The sequence below is a fragment of the Strix aluco genome, chromosome 4, assembly GCF_031877795.1.
Source record: "Strix aluco isolate bStrAlu1 chromosome 4, bStrAlu1.hap1, whole genome shotgun sequence".
In the NCBI taxonomy this organism is placed as follows: Eukaryota; Metazoa; Chordata; class Aves; order Strigiformes; family Strigidae; genus Strix; species Strix aluco.
In genome coordinates, this window is record NC_133934.1 from 112509065 (window position 1) to 112536677 (window position 27613).

The 27613-nt window shown below is 43.8% G+C and overlaps 1 protein-coding gene across 10 annotated transcripts in view; it reads right to left on the reverse strand.

The window, feature by feature from the left end:
* The window catches only part of FOXN3 (forkhead box N3), a 218784-nt gene that overhangs the window by 142329 nt on the left and 48842 nt on the right, over positions 1 to 27613 (reverse strand). The gene's annotated exons all lie outside the window — the stretch shown is intronic.

A 27613-nucleotide genomic window follows, 5' to 3' on the forward strand; every position in this document is an offset into this window, starting at 1 on the left:
GCCTCCCAGCAGGCGATGAATCCCTGCCGGGGAGGGGAAAGCCTGCACGCCCACCACCGACACACGACTCGAGCCTCCGGTACCGGGAGCGTCCGCCAGCCGGTCTCCAGCACCGCTGCCCTGCTGCGGTGTGAGGAGCCGGACCCGCCAGGGAGGCGGCAGGGCCGGGGCAGCGCGCCCGCGGGCGGCCGCCAGCGGGACAATGCCAGGGGCCTCCGCTGCCCGCCCGCTGCACCGCGGAACTGGGGCCTCCGCCGAGGGTCTGCCTTCACTTGGGCTGGATAGAACCGCGTTACAGAAATCTGCAGTAACTGCTAAGGAAAAAAAACCCCGTTTATTTCTTCAATCTAAGGAAATTTGCTTTAAAATAAGGCCTGGTTTAATAAGGAAGAATGGTGCATTTTCTCCTCTGCTACCATACCTTGACACAACTAGTATTAACTTGAGTAAAAAAAGCTTACCATCAGTTAAATTAATTGGAGGGAACTAACTTGATTTAAAAATTAAAAAGAAGTTGCCCAGTCTAGACAGCACTAGTTAGCCGTGCAGTCTCTCATATGCAACGTGCTTGATCTCAAGCAGCTTCAGTGATTCGCAGCACAGAATTAAGGTATGGCTGTTCACTCGCAAAACAAGTACATGAAATTGTTTTGTAGCTGATCCACAAAAATCAAGGATTTTCTGCTCTGGGTAAACAAGGCTTGCAGATTTAGCGTACTTCAAAATTAATTTTCCTTTCAGTACAGAAAAGATCTACTGCAGAAATGTATAAACAACACCAGTTAGAAATACAGGTATATTGGTAAATTGTTTCCAATGCAGCTCTGGACACAGAAATTATCCCTAAGCCAAGAAAAAAAGCATTTTAGCCATTTTATTTAGAAAAGTTAGGACAGCTGTCTCAAGACCTTGCAGGAATTCTGTGCTGGCCCACACAGTTAATATTACCCTGCTTAACCAGGATCACCACTGTATCCTCCTGCGTATCTGTGTCTGTACTTAAGTCATTTCTCAAGGCATAGGTTACCTCTTTTAATCTCTCTGACACTTGCGAAATTCATGTTTTTAGACAAGAGTGGCATCTACCTCATTCTCAAAGTGCAGGGCTGAAAAGCGCTTCGTTGATTCTCTCAGACTAGAAATTCCTGTCATAACTTGCTAAGACCTTCTTTTGCCCATAGCTTTCCCTCTCCTACCCAGTGAACTCCTTTTTCACATTCTTGCATATTTTCAAGAAGACATGCCAGCAGCTGGATTGAAGAATGGGTAGAATACCTATCAGGCAGCAGAGTATCACCCCTACCCACTGGTAACCCAGCCCTGTGACTCCACCAGCGCGAACACTCCAACAGTCAGCAGACCATTAGTTTACACAGTTCTTATCTCATGGCCGTTTGGTTTCAAAGCCAAACTAAATTACCAAGTCATAACTCCACCCACCTGAACTTACTCCAAATGCTTTAGACGTTTTTCTGAGTGAATCAACATGTGTCTTTATCAGCAAGCAAGATTTATTGCATTTATCATCACTTGTAAAAGTCAAGTGTCTTAGAACAGACTACCAAGAAGAATTCAGCTAATGAGAAGTATTTCTGAAGTCAGAAGGGGGATGCCTCTGGAGATGGAGGGTAGCATGCAAAGAATATTACACCTTGAATATCTTATGTACACATCCTGTTCAGGTACACTGCTCAGCTCTGTTCAAAATCAGTTCCCCGTCAATACTGGTGGAATAAGACCAGTTCCAGAGTTTTATATCTTTTCCATGGTGGGCAGGAATTTCCCCAGAGTGCACACTAAGGTTTACAGTGAAGGACCACTGCGAGACATTTGCCATGTAGGCAGAAAAGCCAGCATGATCAAGCACAGGAGCCAGCAGCGGGTGACGCAGAAGCCTAGGAGAGCAGGGGGACAGACCACAGGCCGGGTCAGAGGGCTGGCACGGTGCTCCCTACTGAAGCACCCCCTGAGGGGCAGCGGCCTCTCGCTGGCTCCCACTCACCCCTGAGCTCAACAGCAACTGCAGCTGCTGACTTGCAGAGCAGTAAAATACCAGCAGCAAGGTAAACACCGGTATCTTCCCTCTTGGGAAGACTGTCCCCCAGCTTCTTCTGACTCTTTGCTGGAATACTTAATATGACTAAGAAAGGAGAATACAGTCTCATACAGCACCACTGAAAGATCATTAACTGCTGGCTTAGAGACTACAGCAGCGTCAGAACATCTGACATACAGCCATCAAGTAACTCACTGTAATCTTAGGCAAGCCACCAAATTTATTAGGCTGTTGATTTCCCCATTTCTAAGACAGCAATAATACTAACTCATTTAGGAAAAGATTTGCAACACTGACAGATGAAAACTGTTTGTACATCAAGACCAAAGTATTTGCCGTACCGAAGGCTGATTAGAAGTACCAACATTGTAGAGCTGCACTTTAGCCTTGTGGGCTAATATACAACAGTCTAATCTTTCCACTCAAATTTCAGAATACCAGCTGCAGATGTTGCAGTATCTAATGAGGATTTCCAGCCATCTCCCTATACTCCTTTATCTCTTATCCTCCTCTAGACTGGAATCCCTGATAACCTCCCACAAGCCATCGAGCACATGAGCACAGCAAGGGTCACAGGCTCTTTACCAATCCTCCAAAGCTCATCTTCCCCCCTCCATCTCCATCTCTGCTAGAAACATCTTCCTTTGCTAGTATTACGACCATGGCACATAACCTTGCTAATATTTCTGCTTTCTGCCCTCTGACCTCACCAGTCTCACCATTCAATAGACCTGCACTTCTTATCCTCACTTTTAAGACCCCATTCCTAACCTGATGTCCAATTGTCATGTTCTCATTGACTGGCATCCTTATCAACGTTTATTCTTTCTACATCAGAGTCAAATTTCTTCCCTGAAGTCTGCTGCAAGTTTGCCAACTAAGCTTGCTCATTAGAATTTATAATTTGACATGCAGCTGTACACAAAACCCTCCCAATTCTGAAAGGGTGCAAGGTACCTTTCATAGACTGAAGCGGACAGGGCTGCTGCCCCTTGTGATCAGTGATCAGATCTCCCCAGTGCGATGCATCCCAGGCTCTAACACTTTACACTGGCCATCTTGCTTTGTTCCCGTTCTTCCCCCACGCAGAATGACCAGTGTCCCCCAATCAATCTTGCCATTTCTAAACTTCTGTTTTCTCTGAGGCAATGGATTTAATCTTGTACAAAGCAGAAGCACGTGGACCACCTTCGGGTACTACTAAGAACTAAATCATGAATATAGTATGTGTTTGCTCATTTCCTCTTTCACAACTCCCGTTCCCAGCATTCTTCTCCAGTCCCTCATACAGAACCAGCAGTATCAACACTTCTTTATTTTTAACCACGGCAGAGCAACCTGCCGTTGTTGTTTGCACTATGCCCAGTTTTGGGGCAGAGAAACAGCCGTATCTGAATTCCCACCTGAACAGCCAGAGTCTCTGCCGCGGCCAGAGGTTACACACCTAACCTGCTGACAAACAGTGCCTTGCTCCCATAAAAAAAGAGCAGCTCTTGCCTTGCAGCTGCTCTGAGCGCAGTTGTATCCTGCCTTCCTGCCCCATGTCTTCTACAAGCATGCGCTCCCCCTTTCTTCTCCCACCCCACGCACTAGCTAAAGATATAAGCTGCACACGCAATGAAGGCCCAGCTTACAGATGAGAGATCTCTATCTTTTGCTTATTCACTTGGGACCATGGAATCAGATTTACAAAGCATTTTTCCAACCTTTCATTTAATTATTCTTCAAGTTCTCATTTGCCCCAGCTGGCAAAACCCAACAGAAACAGAACTGAATAGGTGAGAAAAGAAGCACCATGAAGCTTTGTCAGAAGTGCAAGCAAACAAAAGTGTCTACAGCATTTCTGTTTTACAGGCTAAAATGTAATGAATTTCTTACAATAAAAATCCAGAGTTTTAATGAAATAATTCCTTTATAAAATAATGTATGCACATTTACGATGTTCTTGTAGTAACACTTACTTGCAGCTTCTAAGCAAATGAGTATACTTAGCGCTAAAATTATATACAGCTGACAAGTGTGTTTCTGTACATGAGTGCAGTGGGAGGAGAGTATCATGCATGCTAGTTTGTCCTACATACATTTGTTAAAACAGGTTGTCGTGGTTTAGGCCCAGCCGGCAACCAAGCACCATGCAGCCACTTGCTCACTCCTCCGCCCCCCCAGTGGGATGGGGAGGTAAATCAGAAAAAGAAGTAAAACTCATGGGTTGAGATAAGGGCAGTTTAGTAACTAAAATAAAATGAAATATAATAACTAATAGTAAGAATAGTAATGAAAAGGCATATAACAAAAAGAGAAATAAAACCAAAGGAGGAAAAAAAAGCGATGCACAATGCAGTTGCTCACCACCTGCTGACCAATGCCCAGACAGACCCCGAGCAGCAATCCATCCCTCCCAGCCAAGTGCCCCCAGTTTATATGCTGAGCATGATGTTCTATGGTATAGAATATCTCTTTGACTAGGTTGGGTCAGCTGTCCTGGCCATGCTCCCTCCCAGCTTCTTGTACACCTCCTTGCTAGCAGATCATGGAAAACTGAAAAAATCCTCCATTTAGGATAAGCACTACTTAGCAACAACTGAAACATCAGTGTGTTATCAGCATTATTCTCACACTAAATCCAAAACACAGCACTGTACCAGCTACTAAAAAAAAAAATAACTTTATCCCAGCCGAAGCCAGGACAGAAGTCCATATGAGAGATGCTTTTCCACTGTAATTACACCAACATACTAGCACCCCAAGCACAAACGAGGCTTGTAGTGGTAAACGGAAGCTTCTGCCAGTGCAGCTTATTTTAGTAGCCCAGCCAGTGGGAAGCAAAACGTTGCTGGGATAAACATATCTTTACTGGAGTCTTTAGCTATAATGGCTATATTGGTCTGAAATCACACCTAACCTAACACAGCTGGTACATTCATTTCAATACAAGCCAGTATTTCTGGTACTGTTGCAGCGTTTGAAGAGGCTGAAAAAAGAAAGAACTGTTTTCTGGGGTTTGGTGCCCAGACCTTGCTATCTGTAGTACAGGTGTAATGCTGCAAAATGTGGCCTGAATTATCTCAACATTAGTATTCACCATTTGGCAGCTGAAGTCAAACATACAAGTAATCAGCAGAACCAGAAATCAACTGAATTTTTGTTCTTAAAAGCAAGGTGGAGGAAAAGCAGCAGCCAACACTACACAGAAGTAAAGATCAGAAGTTTGGGGGAAAACTACAATGGAGAACCAAGTTCTTTTTATAAAGTTCCCAAACGGTATTGCCAAATTGTATTTCTAAAACTAAGACAAAATTCTTTCAGGACAACATCTCAAGTCCTGCCTCAGCTTTCCTGAATGTAAGCTATTCATTTCGTCACAGACTTCAGGAGTCTGTTCTTTATTTGTGTATCTACGCACAAAAAATTAAGTTGCAACAGGGCCTCACAGGTAGTGAAGTCTGTGTTCACATCTCATCAGCTGAGGACCTCAGGACCTGACACTAAACACAATTTGGTATCACTAGAGCTGTAAGCTAGTAGGCGATTATTCTCCTCTGACCGTTTGTTTGCCTCAGGTGGGTTTCCTAGCCACAATGGTACTGGGTCCCAGCTTGATTTCCAGCTCTTTGTAGCACAGGATATTCCAGGGTGCTTTCCTCTACTCACCACTCGGTGCTACTCTTCCATACATTTCTTGAACACTGTTCCCAGAGGAAATCCTGTAAGATGCGGGTCCAGATTCCCAGATTGCGGCAATGCAGAGACAGCTACGAGAGCCTGTCTGAGGTGATGTAGTGATGAAGCACAAGCAAGGCTGACCCTACAGTTGTGTCTGCAAAGGCATGCTGAGAGGATGCAGGTTTTGGGAAACAAACAAAGTGTCATAAAATGATTAAGCAGACTTCTATCCTTGGTGTGGTTTTAGTACTACCTATCAGCCTACCAAACACATCAGGGAGCAAGAAATGTAAAGCAATGAAAAACCGCAGTGGAAGGACTAAAACGACTCAGTAGCACCTGCAGAAGGCTTCTGCGCTGTCCTGTGCCCCCCTCCACAGCCACAGGCAGGGCAGGCTCCAAGGCTGAACCAGAGAGTAGCCGCCAGACAGAACAGATAAACAAGATTTGGGAAGGAAGGAGGAAAGCTGGCACAGGAAAAAAAAAAGCACAACTAAATTACCTGCAACCCAGCAGCAACTTCTGTTGCCAGCTATGGCCAGAGAACCACCCTCTGGCTGCCACATTCATGTCCTGTGAGGTGGGTTTCCCTGCAAGTAGCTTTTGGCTTCTCCATGGTGACAGAAGTTCATTATGATTATGGCTGACTCATCCACTGGGGCATTAATTTATGCTGGGACTTTTGGCACTGCTCCAGTCTTTTGGGCAACAGGTAACTTCAGTTAACAGCTGCGGTCATCTGGGAGGTACGGTGCATCTGACACCTCACAGATTTTTTGCAGGCAAATTTGTCATTCCACAGGTTTCTCACAGGGATGCCACAAGAATGGAGTGGGCCTTGGCAGCCAAAACACTAGGAAACAATCTTGGCAATTTTTTTTCTTTAAATCTGCAGTCCTGTAAACACTGATAGTTATGCCTCCCTCTAAGGTTCAGGTAGTTCCAGCAGAGTTTAGCACTTCCATAAGCATTTCAAGGACAAAAAAATGCTATGCCTATAACAAAATTTTGAAGCATGTTTGAGGAGAAAAGTCACTTTTACTGCTTGTATGCAGGTAGAGGGTTTTACTTATTCCACATCACTTGTCACATAACCTTCAGTATTTTTTTCCATAATGGAAAAAAGAAATACAACATGAAATCAACCCAATATCAAACCAAACGTCATATATAACAAAAAACCCCCAACCCAAACTACCACTGGAGAAACCCCTGCAGATTAGACCAGCACTGGGCAGCAGAGTGGGGGCTTCAGTAGAAGACAAAGGCCAGTCAAGGCTGGAAGGAGACAGGCTGTCCTGCCACAAGCCAGCCAGCAGCCGAGGAGCCATCCTTTTGCCATGCTGTTGAACAGAAGGCCCATGTAATGACAACTGCAAAACTCATTTAAGCTCTGAAAAGGTGACTAATGAGCTCATTCATGCTGCCTATAAATTATTCACTACAACACTGACCCCACTCAAGACAAACAGCAAAGCAAACTTTAAATACAGGGATCAGGAGCCTCCTGTGTGGTGGGCTTCTGTCTGTAAAACTTTTTGCAATCAGACACTTCACTTGCTTCTGCCCCTTGTTAAACTCGCTCCGCTGTTCAGGCCTTCTTTTTTACTACCTCTCGTGGAGTTAAAGCAGCTGCTACATATTTATTTCTCTGTTGCCAAGTCTTTTTCATTAGTAGTTGCAGGTAATCACAAAGTGCTATAAATAGCTTTAAATTATATTCTTCAGAAATTAAAGTCTGACCTCAAAATGAAGGCCAGGTCTAAAGAAGTAAGAAGACCACAGCACATGCATGTTTAATGAGAAGCAGCCCATCTCCAGAGCCTGTGCTTATAGATACTTCTATGAACATCAACGATTTTGTGCCAAAATAAAAACAGACGACTTTAAAAAACACACATTTTTTTAGGTGCTGGATCAAACAAGCTTTTGATATGTCATCACAGTTTAACCCCAGCCGGCAGCTAAGCACCAAGCAGCCACTCGCTCACTCCTCCATCCCCCAACCCCTGGTGGGATGGGAAGGAGAATTTAAAAAAAAGTAAAACTCATCGGTTGAGATGAGAACATATACTAACTAAAATAAAAATTAAAAAAATAAAAATAATAATAGTAATGAAAAGGGATATAATGAGAGAGAAATAAAACCCAAGAAAGACAAGTGATGCACAATGTAATTGCTCACCACCTGCAGAGTGGTGCCCAGACAATCCCCGAGCAGCAATCTGTCCCTCCCAACTGACTGCCCAGTTTATATACTGAGCATATCCTATGGTATGGGCTATTTCTTTGGCTAATTCAGGTCAGCTGTCCTGGCCATGCTCTCTCCCAGCTTCTTGTGCACCTCCTGGCTGGCAGAGCATGGGAAATTGAAAAGTCCTTGACTTAGGATAAACTCTACTTAGCAACAACTAAAACATCAGTGTGTTATCAACATTATTCTCATACTAAATCCAAAGCACAGCACTGTAACAGCTACTAGGAAGAAAATTAACTCTATCCCAGCCAAAACCAGGACATATGTTTAGAAACATCCTATTTCTAAGGAGACTTTTGTTATCCTATTTAGCATGAAATAGGAGCCAGGTTACAGTTCAATGTTTGCAGCGTGAGCAGTGCTGTTTGCTGCTGGGGTGGTTGGTGGCTGGAACAGGCACTGGCTTTCTTCAAATGGTACTTTTCTTTGGAAGATAAATTGCTCACAATATTTACAAGTTAAGTTTAGTAACTTGTGGCATGTTGAACCAGCAACTACAAAGTGACATTAAAGACACAGTCTTATATGACATGTGTCTGATCTTCAGTGGAAAAACATTACTCACACCTTTAGTTACGCAACTCAACTCCAAAGGTCAGAAACAACTAGATAAAAGGGAAATCCAGGAATTACATTGCTGAAGTCCAGTCACTGTGTAAGATATGAAACAAGGTAAAGTGTGGGAGATGTAAGGCAACATCACAGTGATATCTAAACACAAAGGAAAAAAGGCGCTAGCAAAGGAAATTCACAAATGAAATAATCATTGCAATTTTCAGTAATCACTCTGTTTCTTCCAAGCTGGAAACACTGTAGCTAAGCAGAGTAAGAACTTCTGCACTGCTTGAAGAAAAGTACTTTACCACCTACCAACAACCATGTGGCTAGTCTTCATTTATTTACATCCACAATTCTGAATTTACCAGAGACTCACAGAAACCCTGTTGCCCTGCTAGTACTGCTCTTTAAAATGATGATTAAAAAAAAATCCAAATGCCCTGACAAACACCAAGACAGCAACGGAGCAGCCTACACCACATAGCATGCAAGTCTTAACTTATCAAAAGCTCTCCACCTGACAAGATTCCTGAGCCTCTCATAGCTGAAGGGTGTTGGCAAAGGGCTGCTTTGAAACCCCATCACATGCTGGACCCCACTAACCTGTCTGGCAAGCGGAGTTCACCTCCCAGTTCAGTGGTGGGAAACAGAGGCGCTTCCTGCAGCCGACTCCCCACACTCTGCTCCTCATTTCCCTAATGAGGCCCAGCAGTGATGTCAGTTTTGCCCCAGGCATGATTTGGTCCAAATAAAAACAACCTACAGTTGGCTGCAAAATCAGAGGAATGCCAGATCTGGGGGAGGATGAGCAAACAAACTGACGGTACAGCTTTTAACTCTGTGCAGCAAAGCCAACACTTGGCTACAACTGCCAATGAATCTCTTGACTGGTGAATGCCACTACACTTGTTGAGGGTGCCATGCATGGCTCTGACCTAAGCAGTCACCGGGGCGCTCCTGAGACACCGGTTTCAGCAAATTCACGCAAGACTCTATGCCATGGGTAGGGCACACAGCCAGCGCCTGTCAACAGGGTAATCCTCACCACCACCCTGGGGCCAGCTGATGTTGCTAAAATGAAGGCAGCTGGATCATGCTGGGTACCAGGGCAAACTCAGTCCAATCCACAGCCATGCACAGCTGTTACCTCTACTGGAAAACTGCTTCTGCAACTCCTCCTCCCCCTCAGCTCTCCAAACCCCATAATCTCATGGCTCTCGAGACCCCAGTATGTATGCATCTGTCAGGAAGGTTGGGCTCCTCTGCGCTTTGGTAATCATTGCAACAAAGTGTTGCTATTTCTTACCAGAAAACAGCAAATTCAGATGTTCGCAAAGCAAAAAACTCCTATACTCAACTCAAAGGCTTCTCTATTCATCTACGACCACACGCAGGTCCTAATCCAAAGAAAGCTAACACTTACACACTCCAGTAGCTACAGGGTAGTCAGTGGGAGAGTGCAGCTTCACAGAATGAGAAGGTCCCTAAGCGCTGGCCAGATAAGGCCAGAGAATAATACATTTATTACCCTTACTTTTACTTATTTCTCTCTATTGTCACAACTACTGCAGTAGTGGAGAAGGCAAAACAGATGGGCTTGAACAAGCAGTGCCATCAGTAACTTACTACTTGCTCTTCTGTGCTGGTGTTGCACAATCCTTGTACACAGCCATGGTTGACTCTGGATTCTCATATACACCCATCAGATTTAGGGAGACAGAGACATGCTGCACTCACACGTAAAACATGGGACTGCAACTGGGCCTAAAGACACTCTCTGTCTGGAGACTCCCCACAAATCCAGCGTGGGAAGGGGTCCCTGGCACATGAGCTGCTCTGGGAAAGTAATCCCAGCACATGCCCCCTAGATATTTACCAAGGGCCTGTGGTATAAGGTACTGAGCAAGCAAAGAAAGAGCAACTGTCTCTGCATCAAAATGCTGTATTGGGTTTGCGTGGCAAGACTTTAGTAGTAGGGAGGCTACAGGGGTGGCTTCTGTGAGAAGCTGCTAGAAGCTTCCTCTATGTCCAATAGTGCCACTGGCCAAGGCTGAGCCAACCAGTGACAGTGGTAGGGCCTCTGTGATAACATATTTAAGAAGAAAGAAAAAAACTGTTGGGGAACAGTAGCCGGTAGAGAGGAGTGAGAATATGTGAGAGAAACAACTCTGTAAACACCGAGGTCAGTGAAGGAGGAGGGGGAGGAGGTGCTCCAGGTGACAGAGCAGAGATTCCCCTGCAGCCCATGGTGAAGCCCATGGTGAGGCAGGCTATCTCCTGCAGCTCATGGAGGTCCACAGTGGAGCAGATCTCTACCTGCAGCCTGGGGAGGACCCCACAATGGAGCAGGGGGATGCCCGAAGGAAGCTGTGAACCTGTGGAAAGCCCATGCTGGAGCAGGCTCCTGGCTGGACCTGTGGAGAGAGAAGCCCATGCTGGAGCAGGTTTGCTGGCAGGACTTGCGACTCCATGGGGGACCCACGCTGGAGGTGTGTGACGAACTGACCACAACCCCTATCCCCTGCCCCCCTGTGCCACTGGGGGGAGGAGGTAGAGAAAATCAGAAGTAAAGTTGATCCTAGAAAGAAGGGAGAGGTGGAAGGAAGTTGTTTTAGGATTTGTTTTTTATTTCTCATTATCCTACTCTGATTTGATTGGTAATAAATTAAATTAATTTCCCCGAGTTGAGTCTGTTTTGCCCGTGATGGTAATTGTTGAGTGATCTCCCTGTCCTTATCTCAACCCATGAGCCTTTCGTTATACTTTCTCTTCCCTGTCCAGCTGAGGAAGGGAGTGATAGAGCAGCTTTGGTGGGGACCTGGTGTCCAGCCAGGGTCAACTCACCTCAAATGCTTATCAGCAAAGTTTTCAAGAGACAACAGGAAAACTAGAGGACAATAAGGCAAATTTAGCCACTTAGGTGTGCAACACTGAATTTGGACAAGGACTGTGTACTTTTACTGGATTTTGTTGATGGCTCTCCTAACACACATATACACTTTGACTTGGCATCTACAAACCCCTCCGGACTTGCAGAACAGCCCCGGTTAAGCAGCTGATCTGCGTGAGTGAGCAAGCACGTGTGTGCAGGGAGGTGTGTGTGTGCATGCACGCCATGGCAAGTATGTGCACAAGTCTCTTCAAGACTGGGATTTTAGTTGTCAAGTACCCAGAGGGTGTCCTTTCCAAAGTGAACAAGTTCTACTTGAGCAGTGTTTTTTCTTTCATAGGTCAGGCAAATGGAACAAGATCTTGAAAGTGGCGAGACAAATTTATGCCTGTGCTTGCCTTATGGAGTGGGAAGTGCAATACCAGTGCCTACAGAGTCTTAGGGAGGTGGGCTGAAGCTGCTCTCAGGTACCCCTGTGCACTGTGGCTCTCATGCACTATTTGATGGCACCCGCAGATTTACGCCAGTGCTAACTAAATAAGCATCCAACCCTCTACCTTTATGACTCCTTTTATGCCCCTGTCACATTACTCCATTTAGCCTTTACTGTAAGAGCTGAAGAAGACAGTCAGACCAAAGCTCCTCTTGCCCACATCCTGGTTCCAGCCATATCCTAAGGAAGGGCAGGGCAAACGCACAGTGATGCCCTACAGTATTCTTCTGTTTACAGAGTCCTGCTGCTTAAAAGCTTCAGCTCAAGATGCAATTAGATGCTGTGTTATGCTATGAGCCCAAGATACTTTTCTTCTATTGACTTGTCTAAAAAAAGTTCATGTAAGCTTCAGTATCAACAACAGCCTGTAGCAAGGAGTTCCATGTTTTAATTACTGTGAAAAAAGTTCTTCCTTTGCTTTAAACCTGTCACCTGGTAGCTTTACTGAAACCCCCATTTCTCACATTATGATAATTATTGTATATCTAGGACATGGGCTCATGTCTATGTAGACTTCTCTTGATTTTATAGTGCCTTTTTACTGCTCAGGCAGTGCTACTAGTACACTTAATTCTATTTCATTCATTGAAGTGACTACAGGTATACATAAACAATAAAACATAATACATAAACATACCTATCAATGACCATCTAATCATACAGTCATAATTATATTGTGTCTACCCAGATAGGAGAAAAGGGTATTTTTTTCAATAAAATGGTCCTTACCACATGCTCTCCCTTGTTGTCTCACTCTGTGGTTTTCCCTTTATAGTCTCACTTGAAGTACCTGGAGCTTTTCCAAGCACTTAGTATGTCCATACAAAATGTGGAAGCAGATCATTCCAGCTGACGATATCTTTATCCATGGAGAGGACAACAGCTGGAAGATGCTGCCTCACACAGAAACAAGCTGTAATGAATCAGGCTCCATGCAGGTTCAGTCCTCTAAAAAAGCTGCAGCTTCAGAGTTACCAAACTTCTCAGGGGGGCTCCAGTGCAAGTCACAGCCTCTGGCTTACACCTGGCACCTGCCTAAGACAGCAGGAGCACGGCCAAGGTGGAAATGACCTGGGAGATGAGGAAGGACCATGGAGTGTGGTGAGAAGGGCTATAGGGAAGGGACAGAGTACTTTCAAAGAGTGGCATGGGGCTAGGTCGAGTCCAAGGTGGTAATATAGGAAGCAATGGCCTTGCATCATCTTGTACTCAAGTTTCAGCTCTGGCCCCATGTGAGAAGGGCAACACACCCTCCAACAACCTGCACTCATCATTATACATTACCTCCTTGTGCTTGGATCGATGCAATAATAATAACCAAGAGTGAACATACATGCAGAAACTTATTTTCCACTCAAAGTATGCTGAATTCTTCACCTGCTCTTCCAGCTACTGGGAGCACTTCCTAACCACCACGCACAGTGTGGGGCAGGAGACCTGTCCATTTTGAGGCAAAGACAAGCAGTGTTTTGCAGCTCAGCTGGCAGGATGTTTTTGAAAGCAGCTCAGTTCAGTCAACAATCTCCCCCTAGAGTCCAAGTACATCACCTCAAAAATATGTCTCAGCTCTTCTGGCCCAGAGCCTGGGAACCCAAATTTGTTTCTGATCCAGGTCCTCCAGCTGGCAGCATAACAAATTGCTGTCCTGCCACCAGGATGGATAAAGTCATTTTTCACTCATTATGTTATTCAAAAATAGAGCAGGAGCTTTATTTAAAACAAGAAAGCAATACACTGTGCTTCAGGAAATTAACAGGGAAAAAAAAGCTCTTTTGCTTTATAAACCACAAGGACAAGAGACTGAGTTAGAACAATGTGAGTTAATATCCTAAGGAGCTTGACCAGAAAAAACATACTCTGGTTACAAATTCTACTGCTCCCAGTCTTGTGGCTAAGCCTAACGATACATCCACGTCAGACAGCCTGGCTTTTCCCGCAGATCACTAATATTTTTCCCTGCAGTCTACAGAATGGCTTCAGGCAAAATGGTACAGATCCATACCAGCTGCTGGATGGGATAACCTACAGGTGTTTTCCTCCATGAGCATGGGATATCGGTGAAGCGTGCTGCAGTTAGAGATACATCTGCTGTTCTGATTGCACCTTCCTCGGATGTGAGGCATCACCCTCTTTCCCAGGGCACAATCCTGCAGGTGCTCCCACCGTGAGAGGCAGCCCTGAGAAGCAGCACCCTGAGCACGAACCCTGCTTATCTAACAAACTGCGAGGACTCCGCTGGACTTCTGTCAGAGGCTTGTGACAGCGGTAACAACAGTCCCTTTAAATCCAAGCTGTTACTTAACAGCCAGATAAAGAAGAGCAGGCAGGTGTATCTTGTGTCACCCGATGGTAACATGGCTATATCCAACTCATTCACAAACTCCTGAGGAGACTCTGCTCTCCCCTAAGCAAGTCTCCCTTGGACTCTCCCTTGCCACAGTGAGTGAAAGACTGGCCACACAAGCCGCTCACACCAACTTGCTGGCCTTTGCCTGCAGGATCCTTCCATCCTCACACAGCCTGTCACCCACCCAAACTGCACTCCTGGAAAAGTGATTTATCATCAGCTTTTATTACTGACTGGGTTATTTTTCCTATTAATCTAAATCAATATACTCATACAGTAAACATCCCAAAACTCAAGTCAATATAGAGAATTCATACAGTATTAGAGATTTATAGATATTTACAGCTTTGATTAGAGATCTTCAGATGGATGGTGCAATGGAGGCATAGCCAACAGATTAGATTTTCAAGTACTGATGGTAACTTGTAAGAAGAGTGCTGGAAAGATTTAGAAGCCCAAGTCTCACTGACTTTTAATTGACTTTCAGTGAAGTTAGTATTGCTACAGCCTTCAGGTACTTTCATCTTAAAATCCTGCCTAAAGGTTTGCCTGTCTCTCCCCACCGAAACAGTGTGCCTCTGAGAGGAGAGGGCAGATATAGCGGGATATTCATCTTACAAGATGCTTGCCTTGCCCAAGGGCAACATCCTGCACAGAAATGAGTGTGATCCTGGGTATATTTGGCTCTCAGACATTACAAAAAACAGTATGGCCAAACTGCCTGTGGCTGCTAAGTCTTGCACCTGTCCTGTTCCACAGCTGGCAGGAGACAGCAATGCAGACAACCGAACTGGTGTCTCCCTCTCCTCTGATTTTTATTTCCCTCCTCCTCCTCTCTTCTACTTTTAATTTCTAATTCAGATAGATGAGATGGTAACACACCCTGTTATGCAGTTTCTTCTCTGAATTATTTCAGGACTGTTCATTGCAAGTACTGGTTTAGGTCCTACTCCTAGGAGGTACTGATCCCTAAAAGGGACGGGCCCAGCTCTGTGTGGACTGAGAGAGAGCACGCTCAGTGTGATGGAGACCTGAGCCAGTCCAGAGGATGAAACCACTGCCAAATCATGTCTCTGCAGAGTACATTTCCTGTACGCTTAGACTGTCTCTTCTCCACAACTATTAGCAAGCCTCCACTCTTGGGAGCACATATGAGCAATCATCTAGATTTGGAAGCTAGTTGAAACAAAGGGGAATCACAATGTCTTCTTATGTGGCAATCTCTAAGGATATATCTGTTACCCCCTGCGCAGTATGGTGTAGGGACAGTCAAACTACAGCATGTCCTGTAAACAATGCCCCCATGCTAGAATCAAGATAAACTCACAGTCCAGGTGGCTGAACTTCTTCGAGAGACCTCCTCTGGCGTTCACTGGGATACCTTCAGACAGCACTCAGGTACCTTTACAGAGCACTAGACAGGCATGCCCCTGGAGACAACAGATTGTTTTGGTTTGGTTTTTTAAAGAATCTTTCTTAACAAGCATAAGTCACATTCAAAATATTAATTTTTATTTAAAGAAAGGAAAATGTACTAATAAATGAAAAGTTGTCTTTTTGTTCTGGGTTTCTACACTGCAAAAGAAGGATTCTCTGCCCAGAAACCTCTGTAAGACTGTTATACAGTATTTCTTCTATTTAAATAGGCCACCTGATGGGAAAATATCTGTGCAAGTTTCAGTAAAGCCAACAGATTTCTGATCAAGACTGGCATCTGGCAATAGCTATAGATTTCCACAGACTCATCCCTCACAGCACAGAAGTCATATGTCTGATGCTAACTCAGATGCTAGGGAAAAATCTTGCATATTGCATTAATACAAAATATAGCTACTTCCTTCCATGATTTTAGATCATCTTCTAGAAAAACAAAATAGCACAACCCTGTTACAGAATTCTGAAAGTGGATCAAAAATCCTATATAAGGAGAGATCTCTGTATTTAGCTTCAATTAATTTGACTTCAGTAAAGATATGCTGGAGCCAAAAATAGACCTTAGACTGACTCCCATTTTCTGTTGTAGCCACTACACCATGCTTTGACAATCATAGATACTTTACATAAACGTTGGTTTCTCTCAGTATTACATATTTTCAGTTGCCCTTTCAAATCCACTTCAAGTGGGCTGCAACATATACATATTCTTTGAATCAAAAGGTTCAGTTTGACACTTCGCAGAACTACCTCCTTACAATACAACCCTTGTGATTTATCAGCTAATTACTAGGAACTAAATATATGGGTTTTATCAGAATACATCTATCAGAGTTCATCACCCTGCTGACTGCTTCCAGATGAGCATAGTCAGGTACAGGCACAGCATCTAGAAACAATTGCTTCAAAGCACAGAAATAAGAATGGGACTTCAGCAAGAGGTAAGGTCAGGGCAAACATCCATAAGAGAAACATCCCCGTATTGCTGTCACCAGTCCCATGCAGGCCAGATCTCACCATTAAGTGTGTCAATTTAAAGACTCTGACAAAAAAACAGAAAACTTTACTTGGATGTCAGTCTGAGGGCCGAGGAAGGGCAGGTCTTTCCAAACTGGCACCAAATCCTGCATTCTTTATTCTTGGAAAGGTTTTATTTACATTATTGCAATTCTGGGTAAGGATTGCAAGATGTAACTCTGAGATCAGACCTCTAATCTTGCCTCTCTGTTTACTGCATTGATTGTGCTCTTTTAGACTCTGATCTCGCCATTCCTGCTTAGCTCAGGCTCTGTTGGGGACGGGGAATTAAAATGGGATTCAACTGAAGAGCTGAAGCAGAGCAGGGAATGATGAAAACACATCATCTGCCATGAGCAGCCCTCACCATGGTTAAATTTAGAATGTAGGCTCCTCAAGCAGAGAGATGATCCTCTTTCCCTGTGGGGCACCAGTCACACAGTGTTACATAAATATTAAAATAATAATTGATGATTAATTAATAATGGCTTCCTTTTCCTCATGACCATCTCTCAGCTGCCATAAGAAATATTAATTTCCTTTCTTGTAGATGCAGATACAAACAATCATTCAAAAACTTATGTCAATTCACTTTCCTACTCCTTTTCACTAAAACATTATTTTCTGAAGCCTCGGACATGAGATTCTGGACCATTCACTGGCACTCTGTTTAAGAAATAAACACTAATTTTAAAAGCCACAGAAGCCACAATAGCCAAAGTAAACATCAAGAAGGCAAAGTTGAGGTATAGGAAAAAAAGCAAATCTATTCATTCCCTCTTGCTCTATACCCATGTCCTCTATAAAGACAAAAGTCTTTCAATAAAAAACATTTTAGATGCTGTAAGAAGTATCTAAGCAATACCTATGTTCCTTTGGTGACTGTAGAGACGGACATCTGACTCTGATCTTACAGCTGCCTTCTATCAGTATAGCTCTTGCTTTTGATCTGCACCAAATCTGGTTTCTGTAAAGTCAGAAAACCTACAGAAATTCAGCACCCACCATTCCTTCTGCTCATCATCTTGGTCTGCCCATCTCTTCCTAAGCCAGGACAGCCTTACTGCACCTCCACCTACCAGCCTCACTCCTGCTACCAGCTAGTTCTCTTGCTAATTGCTGAGTCATCACATGGTCTTCTAGCAGATCTTCTAGCTACTAGCCTCCCTTGTAACCCTCCTAGTTAAAAAAAAAAATTTAAAAAATCCCAAAAAACCCTTTGTTCTCCATCTGCTATGTTCTCCCAGCATTCAGCCCTCAAGCTCCAAAGTTGGTTTCTGCTGCCTGAGTTCACTTCTCTCCACCTCAGCCTACTTCCTAAATATCAGATCTTACCAAAGCCTTTCTTTGCCAATGACACTACTACTTCTCTTCCTCCTCACCCTTTTTTTCTGTTGGTTTTTGTTTGGTATTTTTCCCCAAATAACCAGCCTTAGCCTCTCCCAGCTGCTCAGCTCTGCAGGTGTCAACCAACTAGAAATCACTGACCAAGCCTTAAATCACAGACTAAGCCTTAAAATCCAATTTAGCATTCAAGATAGTTATTAAGATAATTATGCTTTTTAAATAAAATTCTGTTTTCTTGTGGAAAAAAATTAACATTGTTCGGAACATCAACATTCGTCTAGGAAATTTCTTCATAGTACTTTTACTGATAATGAATGCCATCTCTTAATAATCCCTCAGGTCCTCTTTAGAGACAATTATTATAAAAACAGATCTTCCTAATGAAGATAGAGTTACTGAATCCAGAAGTTCTAAATCACTAATCAGGATGGCTGTGAGACTCCATGCAGCAATTAGTTGGACTGCTTTGTGCAAGGGATGCTACAGCCTACAGCTGTGCAGTGGCAACTTACGGGGACCTATTAGGTCATATGCAGCATGTGCATTGGCGTGTATGTGTTATGTAAGCACAGACGGACTAAAAGCACCCGAGAAGATTTAAGGAGAAATTAAACCAACCAGAGACCCATGTGCAGGAAGTGGCATGGGAAATGCATCGGGGAGCCCTGCAGCCCAGCCCCAGGGAGGCTAATAGGGGCAGGCATGGGCAGCGTGCACTGCAAAGCGCTCAGCACGAACCTGTGTGGCTGTAAATGCGAGAGACGCTGGATTCCCCTGCTGTCCTGTACATGCTGAACGGCAGCCTGGATGGAAGAAACTCCCTCTGTAGAGATTTCACCTCATGAAATAGTTTCTCCACATTTTTGAAGCCCATAGCAAAAGGACATCACCTGCCTCCAGGAACATCATCTCGCCACAACTGATGACGTTCAACACTATGCTAAAAATGTGTTTTAAAAATTCTTGGGCAAACAAGCAAAGGCCCAGTACTTCAGCCCAGATCCTGCAGCTGCCGCAGCCCTCTGCTCAGGCAGAAGGCTCCTGCCTCCTTGCAGGAGGAAGGCCTCAACAAATGAGTGCAATTAAAGCATAGATAATGCATCTGAACATGTGCGTTCCTCACTTATTTAACAAGCACAATTTAGCTTTAATTATTTATGATAACACTTCAGAAGAAACTAGTAAACATAGTGCAGCAGACTCTACAAAAGTAAGAAAGCCCTTGCTGTGGGAGACTGCTCTGTGGCCTCCTGCTCTGAAACCTCTGCTGCGACAGGGACTCAAGCCTCAAGGAATTACAAGGTGCAAGGATTAGGGCAAATGAGGAATCTGAGGTTGTTTTGACTTTTAAAAAAAACAACAAAATTTAGCATGGAAAACAGTGAGCAATATCATAAATAAAACTTCCCATTAACATGAACAGCCTTATTCTAAGTTGTCAGCATTGAAATCCTCTCACCTTACCTACATGTGCAGGATGGTAAGTAGGTGCAAGTGACTCAAGGAATCTTTAGACCTACCCCTCCTCCCTCTCCCACCAGGAAAATCAGGAGTTGTTACAGTTTATTTACTATACAGGTAACTAAGGGGAAGGGGAGGCATTGGTCTGTTTGAGCCAGGCGAGATCAGACATTGCCCCCAAAAGCCCACAGTCCACCTTAGGGCTGAGGACAGCAGCACCCTGCATGAGCAGACTGGCAGTCTGCAAACGTCAGGTTGGTGCCAACAATATCTTAAACACAGGTGGGGAGCACCATATGCCCTGAGCCCTGCTGCAGGCCAGGGGACCTCCCGGGGCACACCTCTGATATACCTCTCTGGACTTCTGCTATCCTTCCAAATTCAGCTATCTGAGGAAGAAACGGAGCTTTTCTGACTGTCTCCCTCCTTGTCAGCAAAGCCTCTGCCCCCGTCGTGGATGGCTCACTGTTACTGCTTTCAGAGATCGTTGGAAATTTCTGTGGAGAACGAAAGGGCATTGCTGCGGGATTGAGATGGTGCCAATACTGAGGGCCCATGCTCAGTTGCACTGCTGCCTGTCAGTTGCCATACAACTCGCTGCTGTCTCTTAGCCTGGATTAGTGCACCCAAAGGTGTAAACCAGAATGGCTTGAGGCTGAAAATACTCCCAAGTCACGGCGCTATTCTCTGCCTTCCTGAGACAATTGCAGCATGAGAAGGATCTGTGTTGACTAATGAAATCCAAAAATACTTGCTAAATAAAGATCATCACACAGAGCACTGCCAGGCAGTTTCAGGACACTAGAACTGTTAGTATGTTCAGTTGGTTTACAGGGATCTTAGGCGACTGGATGAATAGTGTATCTGTAGGAACTGACATCTAACTCAAAACCATCCTGATGCACAGATGTACAGAAAGACCATGCAGTCCCTTCCAGAGAGCCAAGTGTGAATGTGGAGATGTCCAACTCTGAGGCCAACTTGGGATTGTTATTCACCAAGGAAACCTGAAACTAAGTTTAGCACTTATCTGGAATCAATTCTTTCGCCCTCACTCTATAAAAGTCAGGCCTCTTCCTTAATGAAAAAGGTGCTATGCACTCTAGCTTTGCCTTTTCTATATTTCGACTTAAGGTATTGCTGGCTGTGTTTAATAGTTTCACTCCTGCAGAGCAACCTTCTGAAAAGGTCAAAACAAAACACTAGGAGCCAAATTCATCGCTGATACAACTCCATTGACTTCAGCAACATTACACCTGGGATAGATCCAGCCGTAACTGTTTCCATTAAGGTAAGTGGAAAAGAAGTGTACTTGCTGTCTTAACTTTACTTTTCAATTGATCCGTTCTGTTCTACTTTGTGTGTTTCATTGCAATCAATAGGAATATATCTATTAGAGAAAGTTACAGCACAAAATATCTAAATAGCTTTTAAAAAACTTAGCTTCTCAGTTTATAATGAATGTCAGGGAGATAAGAAGGTAGCAGGCATACAGTGTGCACTCAAGTGCTCTATCTTTCAGAAGAGGACAGATGTAAGCAGCTACCGTAAATATTTTTATGTATAAGCTACATCATAGCCAAAAGAGATCTTCCTTAAAGATCTGCTCCAGATAGCAGACATGAGCTGCCAGTCCTGAACAACAATGTCAAATATAGCTCAGATATTACAAGGATGGGCACCGTAAATGCTTATAAGCAGTTAGATTAGGGGGAAATAAACAACTTCTCTGGGATTGCGTTCATGTTCATCACGTTCTGCTCTGCACCACATCAGCCACGCTGACAGACTTCTTCTTCTAGGAGAGGTAAGATTATGGGAATCTTACTTGTATTTCAAGTGCTTGTTTTCCTTTCCAACCTTTCAATGCTTCTTGCTTCAACTCTTCTTTATATGCCATGATGGCACTCTACCACTATACCAGTGCCCATTGCTCTGGCTGAAACACCACCCAAAGCACCACTTACTGAGCCATTTTTAATAAGTGATCCTGGAAAAATACCAATAATCAATCTTCTGGATCAGCATTGAGGATGTCATGAAATGAGATGACATTACCAGACTAGACAGCTCCTAGCATTAAATTGTAGTCAGGTGGCTCTTTTAATTTGACATTTAGAATTTCATTTAAATCTTTGCCTCAGAACTACAGAAATATCTGTTAATGCCTGCCATTATTCCAGATTTTAATTTTTATTGCATTTCAGTGTCATGCATCATTGCACTGGAAGCTTCAGAAAGATACTGCAGACTGTGCCTAGTAGTGTGCAGCACCTCCCAAACTGGGACGTGGACAGCTGATGGGTGAGACCAAGAGACGGAACAAACAAAACTAAATTGCAGTTCTATCACTCCAGTGCACATATGCTATACACTGTTTTTAGAAACGGGAGTTGGATTTTTAGACAGTTTACTGAGGGAAAGGTTAATCTGTTGCTGGAATGCTACCATGCTCACCTACAGTCTGTGGCTATACCTATAAAAACTAAGGTGGTCTTAGTGCCCTGAAGGACTGGGCACTAGCATATATCCATGTGCTACCTCTTCCACAGGATAAAGACCCTCTATCCCGTACTGGCGACTTACACGTGCTCTCACTGACTCCCAGTTTGAAGGCTCCATTGTGAAATTCAGAAGGGTTATAGCAACTCTAACTATCACATAGATCCTTTGCAATTTATCTCATGTCAGCTCAGTCAGCACCAGTGGCCAGGTCTCAGGTGCTAATGGCCATCATTTAAAGGTTGCTTTTAATGCACAATCAGTCAAGGAAAAAGCAATCATTTTAAGGAATACTATTGTATTGATTTAGTTTGCATCACTGCGATGTCTTAGCATAATGGATAACGTATTCATGACCAGCGTGACATGCTATTCCCTGTGAAAACATTCTTAAAATATAAATCATGAGGCAAGAAGGATTTGGGAAAGGGGCTTTTTCTGCTCTTCATATTTGCTTGCTCTTCTTTTAAACTAAGTATCATTCACTTTAATGTACATATTCTGAATAGCTATACAACTGAGAGTAACTCAATTTTCCCACCACAATCAACAAAATGTTCTTCCCTTGATCACTCCACTTCGTACATTACTTTGTGGCCACTTCAGTGTCAAATTTGGTCTTCCCTGCAATACCCAAATGCTTCTAACACAATTTACAGCCTACTCAGAGAGTACCTTCTTGGAAATAATCAGGATAATTTCTCCTCTTACTTTAAGGAGCTCTTGATTGGGTGCTTTCAATCAGCTGTTAGCCAGAGCTACCTCAGGATTTCTCAAGTTCTTATGGTGAAATAGGACAATGCCATTTAGCAGTCAGAGAGCATGTTTAATGGATCACGCTAATCTCAAGGAGGGCCTATGAAACTCTAATTTGTCAGGTTTCATTACATTCAATAATGACTGTAATTTTCCTGAAGCGTTCTGCTCACTAGAAAATTATGTACCATAGTTTTGCACCCCATTTTGTCTAACTCTGTATTCAAAAAAATTGAAGGCATCTAGTTCTCCACGGCTACTACCCAGAAGGGGCCTGCAAAAGAGGGGTTAAGAGTTCACTGTCAGATGTATTTATCTCAGAAGCAGGTATAATTCTTTTGCAAACAGCTAAGTGTCAGTGCAAAGCCAAGCTGATTCAGGGTAATAAAAGCACTTCTGCAAAGCTTTTAGGTGACACTATATCCCTTACAAGCTTTCTCCACCCCTGCATCTACTTTATCATCCAATACCATCATTACCTTGACCAATCTGCACATTATTTCCTTTCCAAATGGATCGATTTCAAAACAGCTCATCTGCTAATGCTCAGCACAGGTTTGGGTGATTCTCCTATTGTTTCAATTATTTCTTTGAGGAAAATTCAATCCTGTTAACCAAACAAAGCTTTTATCTCAGCTGAAAACGCCTGAGCTGTGGTCGCCACTGACAGATGAAGAGCTTTTTCTAAAACCCTCCTTGCAGTTGTAGCACCCTCAAGCGACAGAGATGTCCCAATTTAGTTCATTACATGTAATAGACAGTGTTAGCTATAACCCAGCACATTAAACAGGCGAGCTATTAAAATTAACCGAGTCCTACACATTTCTGAAGGAAGATGTGCCATCTCAGTAAGTGACTTGGTGATCTCCCTGGTTTTGAGCTCCTGTGGTAAAGGAATGGCTTCCCAAAGAGCAAAAAGAAAGGCGCATATGGCTTCACCCCAATTTCCACAGGCTACGGACTGCGCAGTTAATTCTGATTTGGAGATCACACCAGCGCTGATCAAGATTCGAGAGTGAACCTGTCAGGCTTTCTCAGATGTCTTTGGCAATTTGGCCTGGCAGTCCATAAGTAATGCAGAGTGTGCAGATGAGAAAGCCCAAGGCAGAGGAGAGTGGTCAAAAAGGAATAAATAGAGCAAAATAGATATCTTCCAGTTGCTGCTTGGGTGGCGAGTCTACTGTACCTTTATACCTCTTCACTCTGGGGTAACAGCGCCTACGTGCTTTATAAACAGAGACTGGAGTGTCTCTGTCCACAGCCATTCAAAATCCTCTTGACAAGGCACTATATACTGAATGGGCACAAAGTAATTTGATTACAAATGTCAGCAGCTAAATTTTAAACTCTACAATCGACTCCCAGGATCATTTTATGTAAAATTTTGTCAGTTATGCTAAGGAACTGTGTTTACCAAGATCTGCCTTTCATACAGCCCAATGTAGCATCGCTGGAAATAAACACCAGCTTGGTCAGAGATTCTCACTTGCAGGCTCGTCACGCCAGCGTTTATATGATTTTCCTAGCCTCACTCAGACACACATGCAGGGCCCAAAAGAACAGCTGTAAGCATGGAACCAAAGAGAGTTACTTTCTGTTCATTATTGCCTTTAATATGCCAGTCTGGTGCTGGACAGACCCTTCTATCGACACCAGTGAAGTCCTGAGCAGCAGCCATAGCATTCTTACACTGGGCACTTAGTGCTAGTCCAGAATAAACCCGGAAGAACTTAACTCTGCAAAAATGTTGCCTGAACCCTAACCAGATGACAGAGCACTATTTACTTGAATCCCTCTAGGATTCCCACAGGCACAATTTTGCACACAGACATTTCAACTCTTGTACAATGGCCAGCTGTGCGTATCTTCACATGGTGATCACCTGAATTTACTTTACAAGCACCTTATGTCCCCAAGAGAGTAGCTGCTGGGGACTAGGAAACCAGTCCTGCTCAAAGCAAGGGATTCAAATGTCTCTTAAACTTGTAAATGGCTGGAGCTGAATGCAAACTCTGTGGTTCAGCCCATCACCAGGTATCTAGAGATGACTTAGTATGCCACAAAGCAAATACAGTAAATAACCCTATTATTTCTACATGGCATTCTCATTCCTGATTTGAAAAAAGCTTTTCAAGTGAAACGTGCTTTGTGTTACCTGAATGCAGAAACAGCACTCTATCCTGAAGTATTTGGTTAAAGTGCTTCAAATGGCCCTTGGTCTTCTCTGCCTAGGGCTGATGGACACTCACTTATACCAGCAACTCCTAGGCTTAAGCCTTCATTGACAAAAAAGACAATTTGCTGTTCACTGCTTTAACATCAACATAGCAAGAATCAGAATGCTTTTGAAATATCCTCCTTGATCACATTTGTGACTCAGGCACTTGGGAAATTCAAGCCACTTTGAATGATGTTGTTTTATTGGGAGAACATCAGAAGTAGCAGGATGTCTTATATTGACATATTGGTTCCACTTTGCTAGACATACGGGATCAAAGTCATCCCTGGCGGAACTCCATAACCTTCAACAGACAGGATAAATTTGGCCCCATATGCCTGTAGCAGCTGGGGACTACAATTGTTTTCCTCTTTGCATCCATATTTTGAGGATATGGAGCCTGATTTTTTGCTTACAAAGCAACTTGAGGTTTTTGTATATGTGCAACATGAGGCAAACAACTTGTATTATCATACCTGGCCCTGGTATGATTGTTACGGTCATCTGTGGCACATATCTAAATTTTAAATTAAACACATGCTATAAATAGCCTAGGAAGAATCAAGCTGGAGATTATTTTATCAGACACTCAGCAATCTGTTCAACTGGCTTTCCTGCTTACTAAACATGGCATCAGAGTCCATTTTGAACATACAATTATGTTTTCTTTATGTAGCATCTCCTATCATCTATTGTATTCATATAGAGAGAAGCAGCTCGTAAATACCATTTCACATTCCAAACAATTTGCTACAGGCAACTACATCATTGCTTTGTTCAAATAAATTTACATAAATCATTATTAGAATGTTTTATCTTAGCAACTTTATTTTGCTCCCAGAGCACAAATTAAATGTGTGCTTAAAGCAGAATATTTTAGAGGGAGTTATTCCTGAACTGTTTATGAGACAGGAATAGACATTTCCATCTAATTTTTCATTCATAATGTAATTTCTTTAGTTTTCTCTGTACATTTAAAAACCACACATCTAATTTGCAGGGGTTTCCCTGGAAGTGCGCAGTTGAATAGATGACTGTGCCGCAATCTGTTCATCCATCAGCTGGTGCTTCCTTTGACTCACTCCGCATTCTGCTCCAAACACTTCAAGGGAAAGGCCAAGAACGACAGTAAGTCCCACTTGCTGCTTGACATGATTATATTACCAGCAAACTGTTGTTGTTAACCAAAATTTGCAAATAAAGTCATTGGAAGATATATTTATTTCTAGTAAATATGTCTGTGTTTGGATTAATTGAACAGAGCTAGTCCTTGCTAGCTGAAATTTACAGCCTAGCATCTACCCATGCATCTTGTAACTCAATGCGTTGTTCTCATTAGTATTATTCAATTATGAACTCATATATCCCAATTGTGCTTGACTCACGGACTATGACAAGTGACTCAGAGAATAAAACCAGAGGGCACAGTCACCCAATAACTGTCCCCCAAGCCCAGCTCTTGCCGACTGCCAAGCCTGAAGACACAGTGGACCCGTCGCATGGCTGTCCGTGCCCTTTAACAGGCTCGCGTCCGCTCGCCATCGCCATCGCCACCGACGGGAGCTGACGGGCCATCAGTGCCTGGCAGTTCCCAGTTCTGCAAGCGTTCCATCCCGCACACCTCCACCCAGCACCCCTGGGTCAGTCGGCAGCATTCATCCTCAGCAGAGTTCCCTGCGCAGCGACTGATTTCAGGAGACCTGGCAGGCCCATGCAGGACCAGGGAGGTCGATGTGGAGACACCAGCTCTCCATGCCAGGCTGCAGACTCCCTGCGAAAGCCTGGCTGCAGTTTTTCCAGCAACATTGCCCCCACTCCCACAGCTCACCAGCGTGCCACAGGATCCAGCCCCTCCGCACCACAGCTGCTACACAATGCAGACCTGCCCTAGGACAAGCCGAGCTACTCTTTTGATATGCTCTCAAACTAAAATACAAGCATTTAAACCCAAGGCACATTAAGCAAAACTCATCTTTGATTTATCTCTGTGTCCAACACTGTTCCCACCTGCCTCCTCCTCAACTTCTTTGTGACCATTTGCAGAGTTGCTTTATTCCCTCAACTCCCTTCTAGGGAAGAGCGACCCCAGAGCAAATGTTAAGCACCCAAGTGAAGGCCTCAGGAATTAAGGAAACCAGAACAAGAACTTTTGTTACTCTGCACTGCTATCATAGATTCTCTTTGTGTAGGTAAGGAACCACCTCTCCTGGCTGAACAAGTACTGCTGCTGTTTTTTGTACCATCTCTGCAGTTGTCCCTGTTTCTTTTGAAATGAAACCCAGGTACATGGATGGGAAAGAAAATGATAGATGATCCACAGAGAGCTCCCAACAAGCACTGCGGACACAGTCATAATCTTGCTAAGTATTATAATGCAGAAGCCTTGATGAGAACATCTGCATGACCCTTTCTTCCTCCAGAAATGTGGCATACCATGTGCCTGCTGTTACACTTACTCCACTTGCATGTCGTGTTGTAGGCATCACCAGCATGACTCAGCTGCCAGCCCATCAGCTATACATCAGTTTAAATGGGCATGAAAAATGCAGCAGAAGCAGAGACACAGCTGAGAAGCCTGTATCAGGATTCAATGCAAATACTGTCTGCCCCTGTG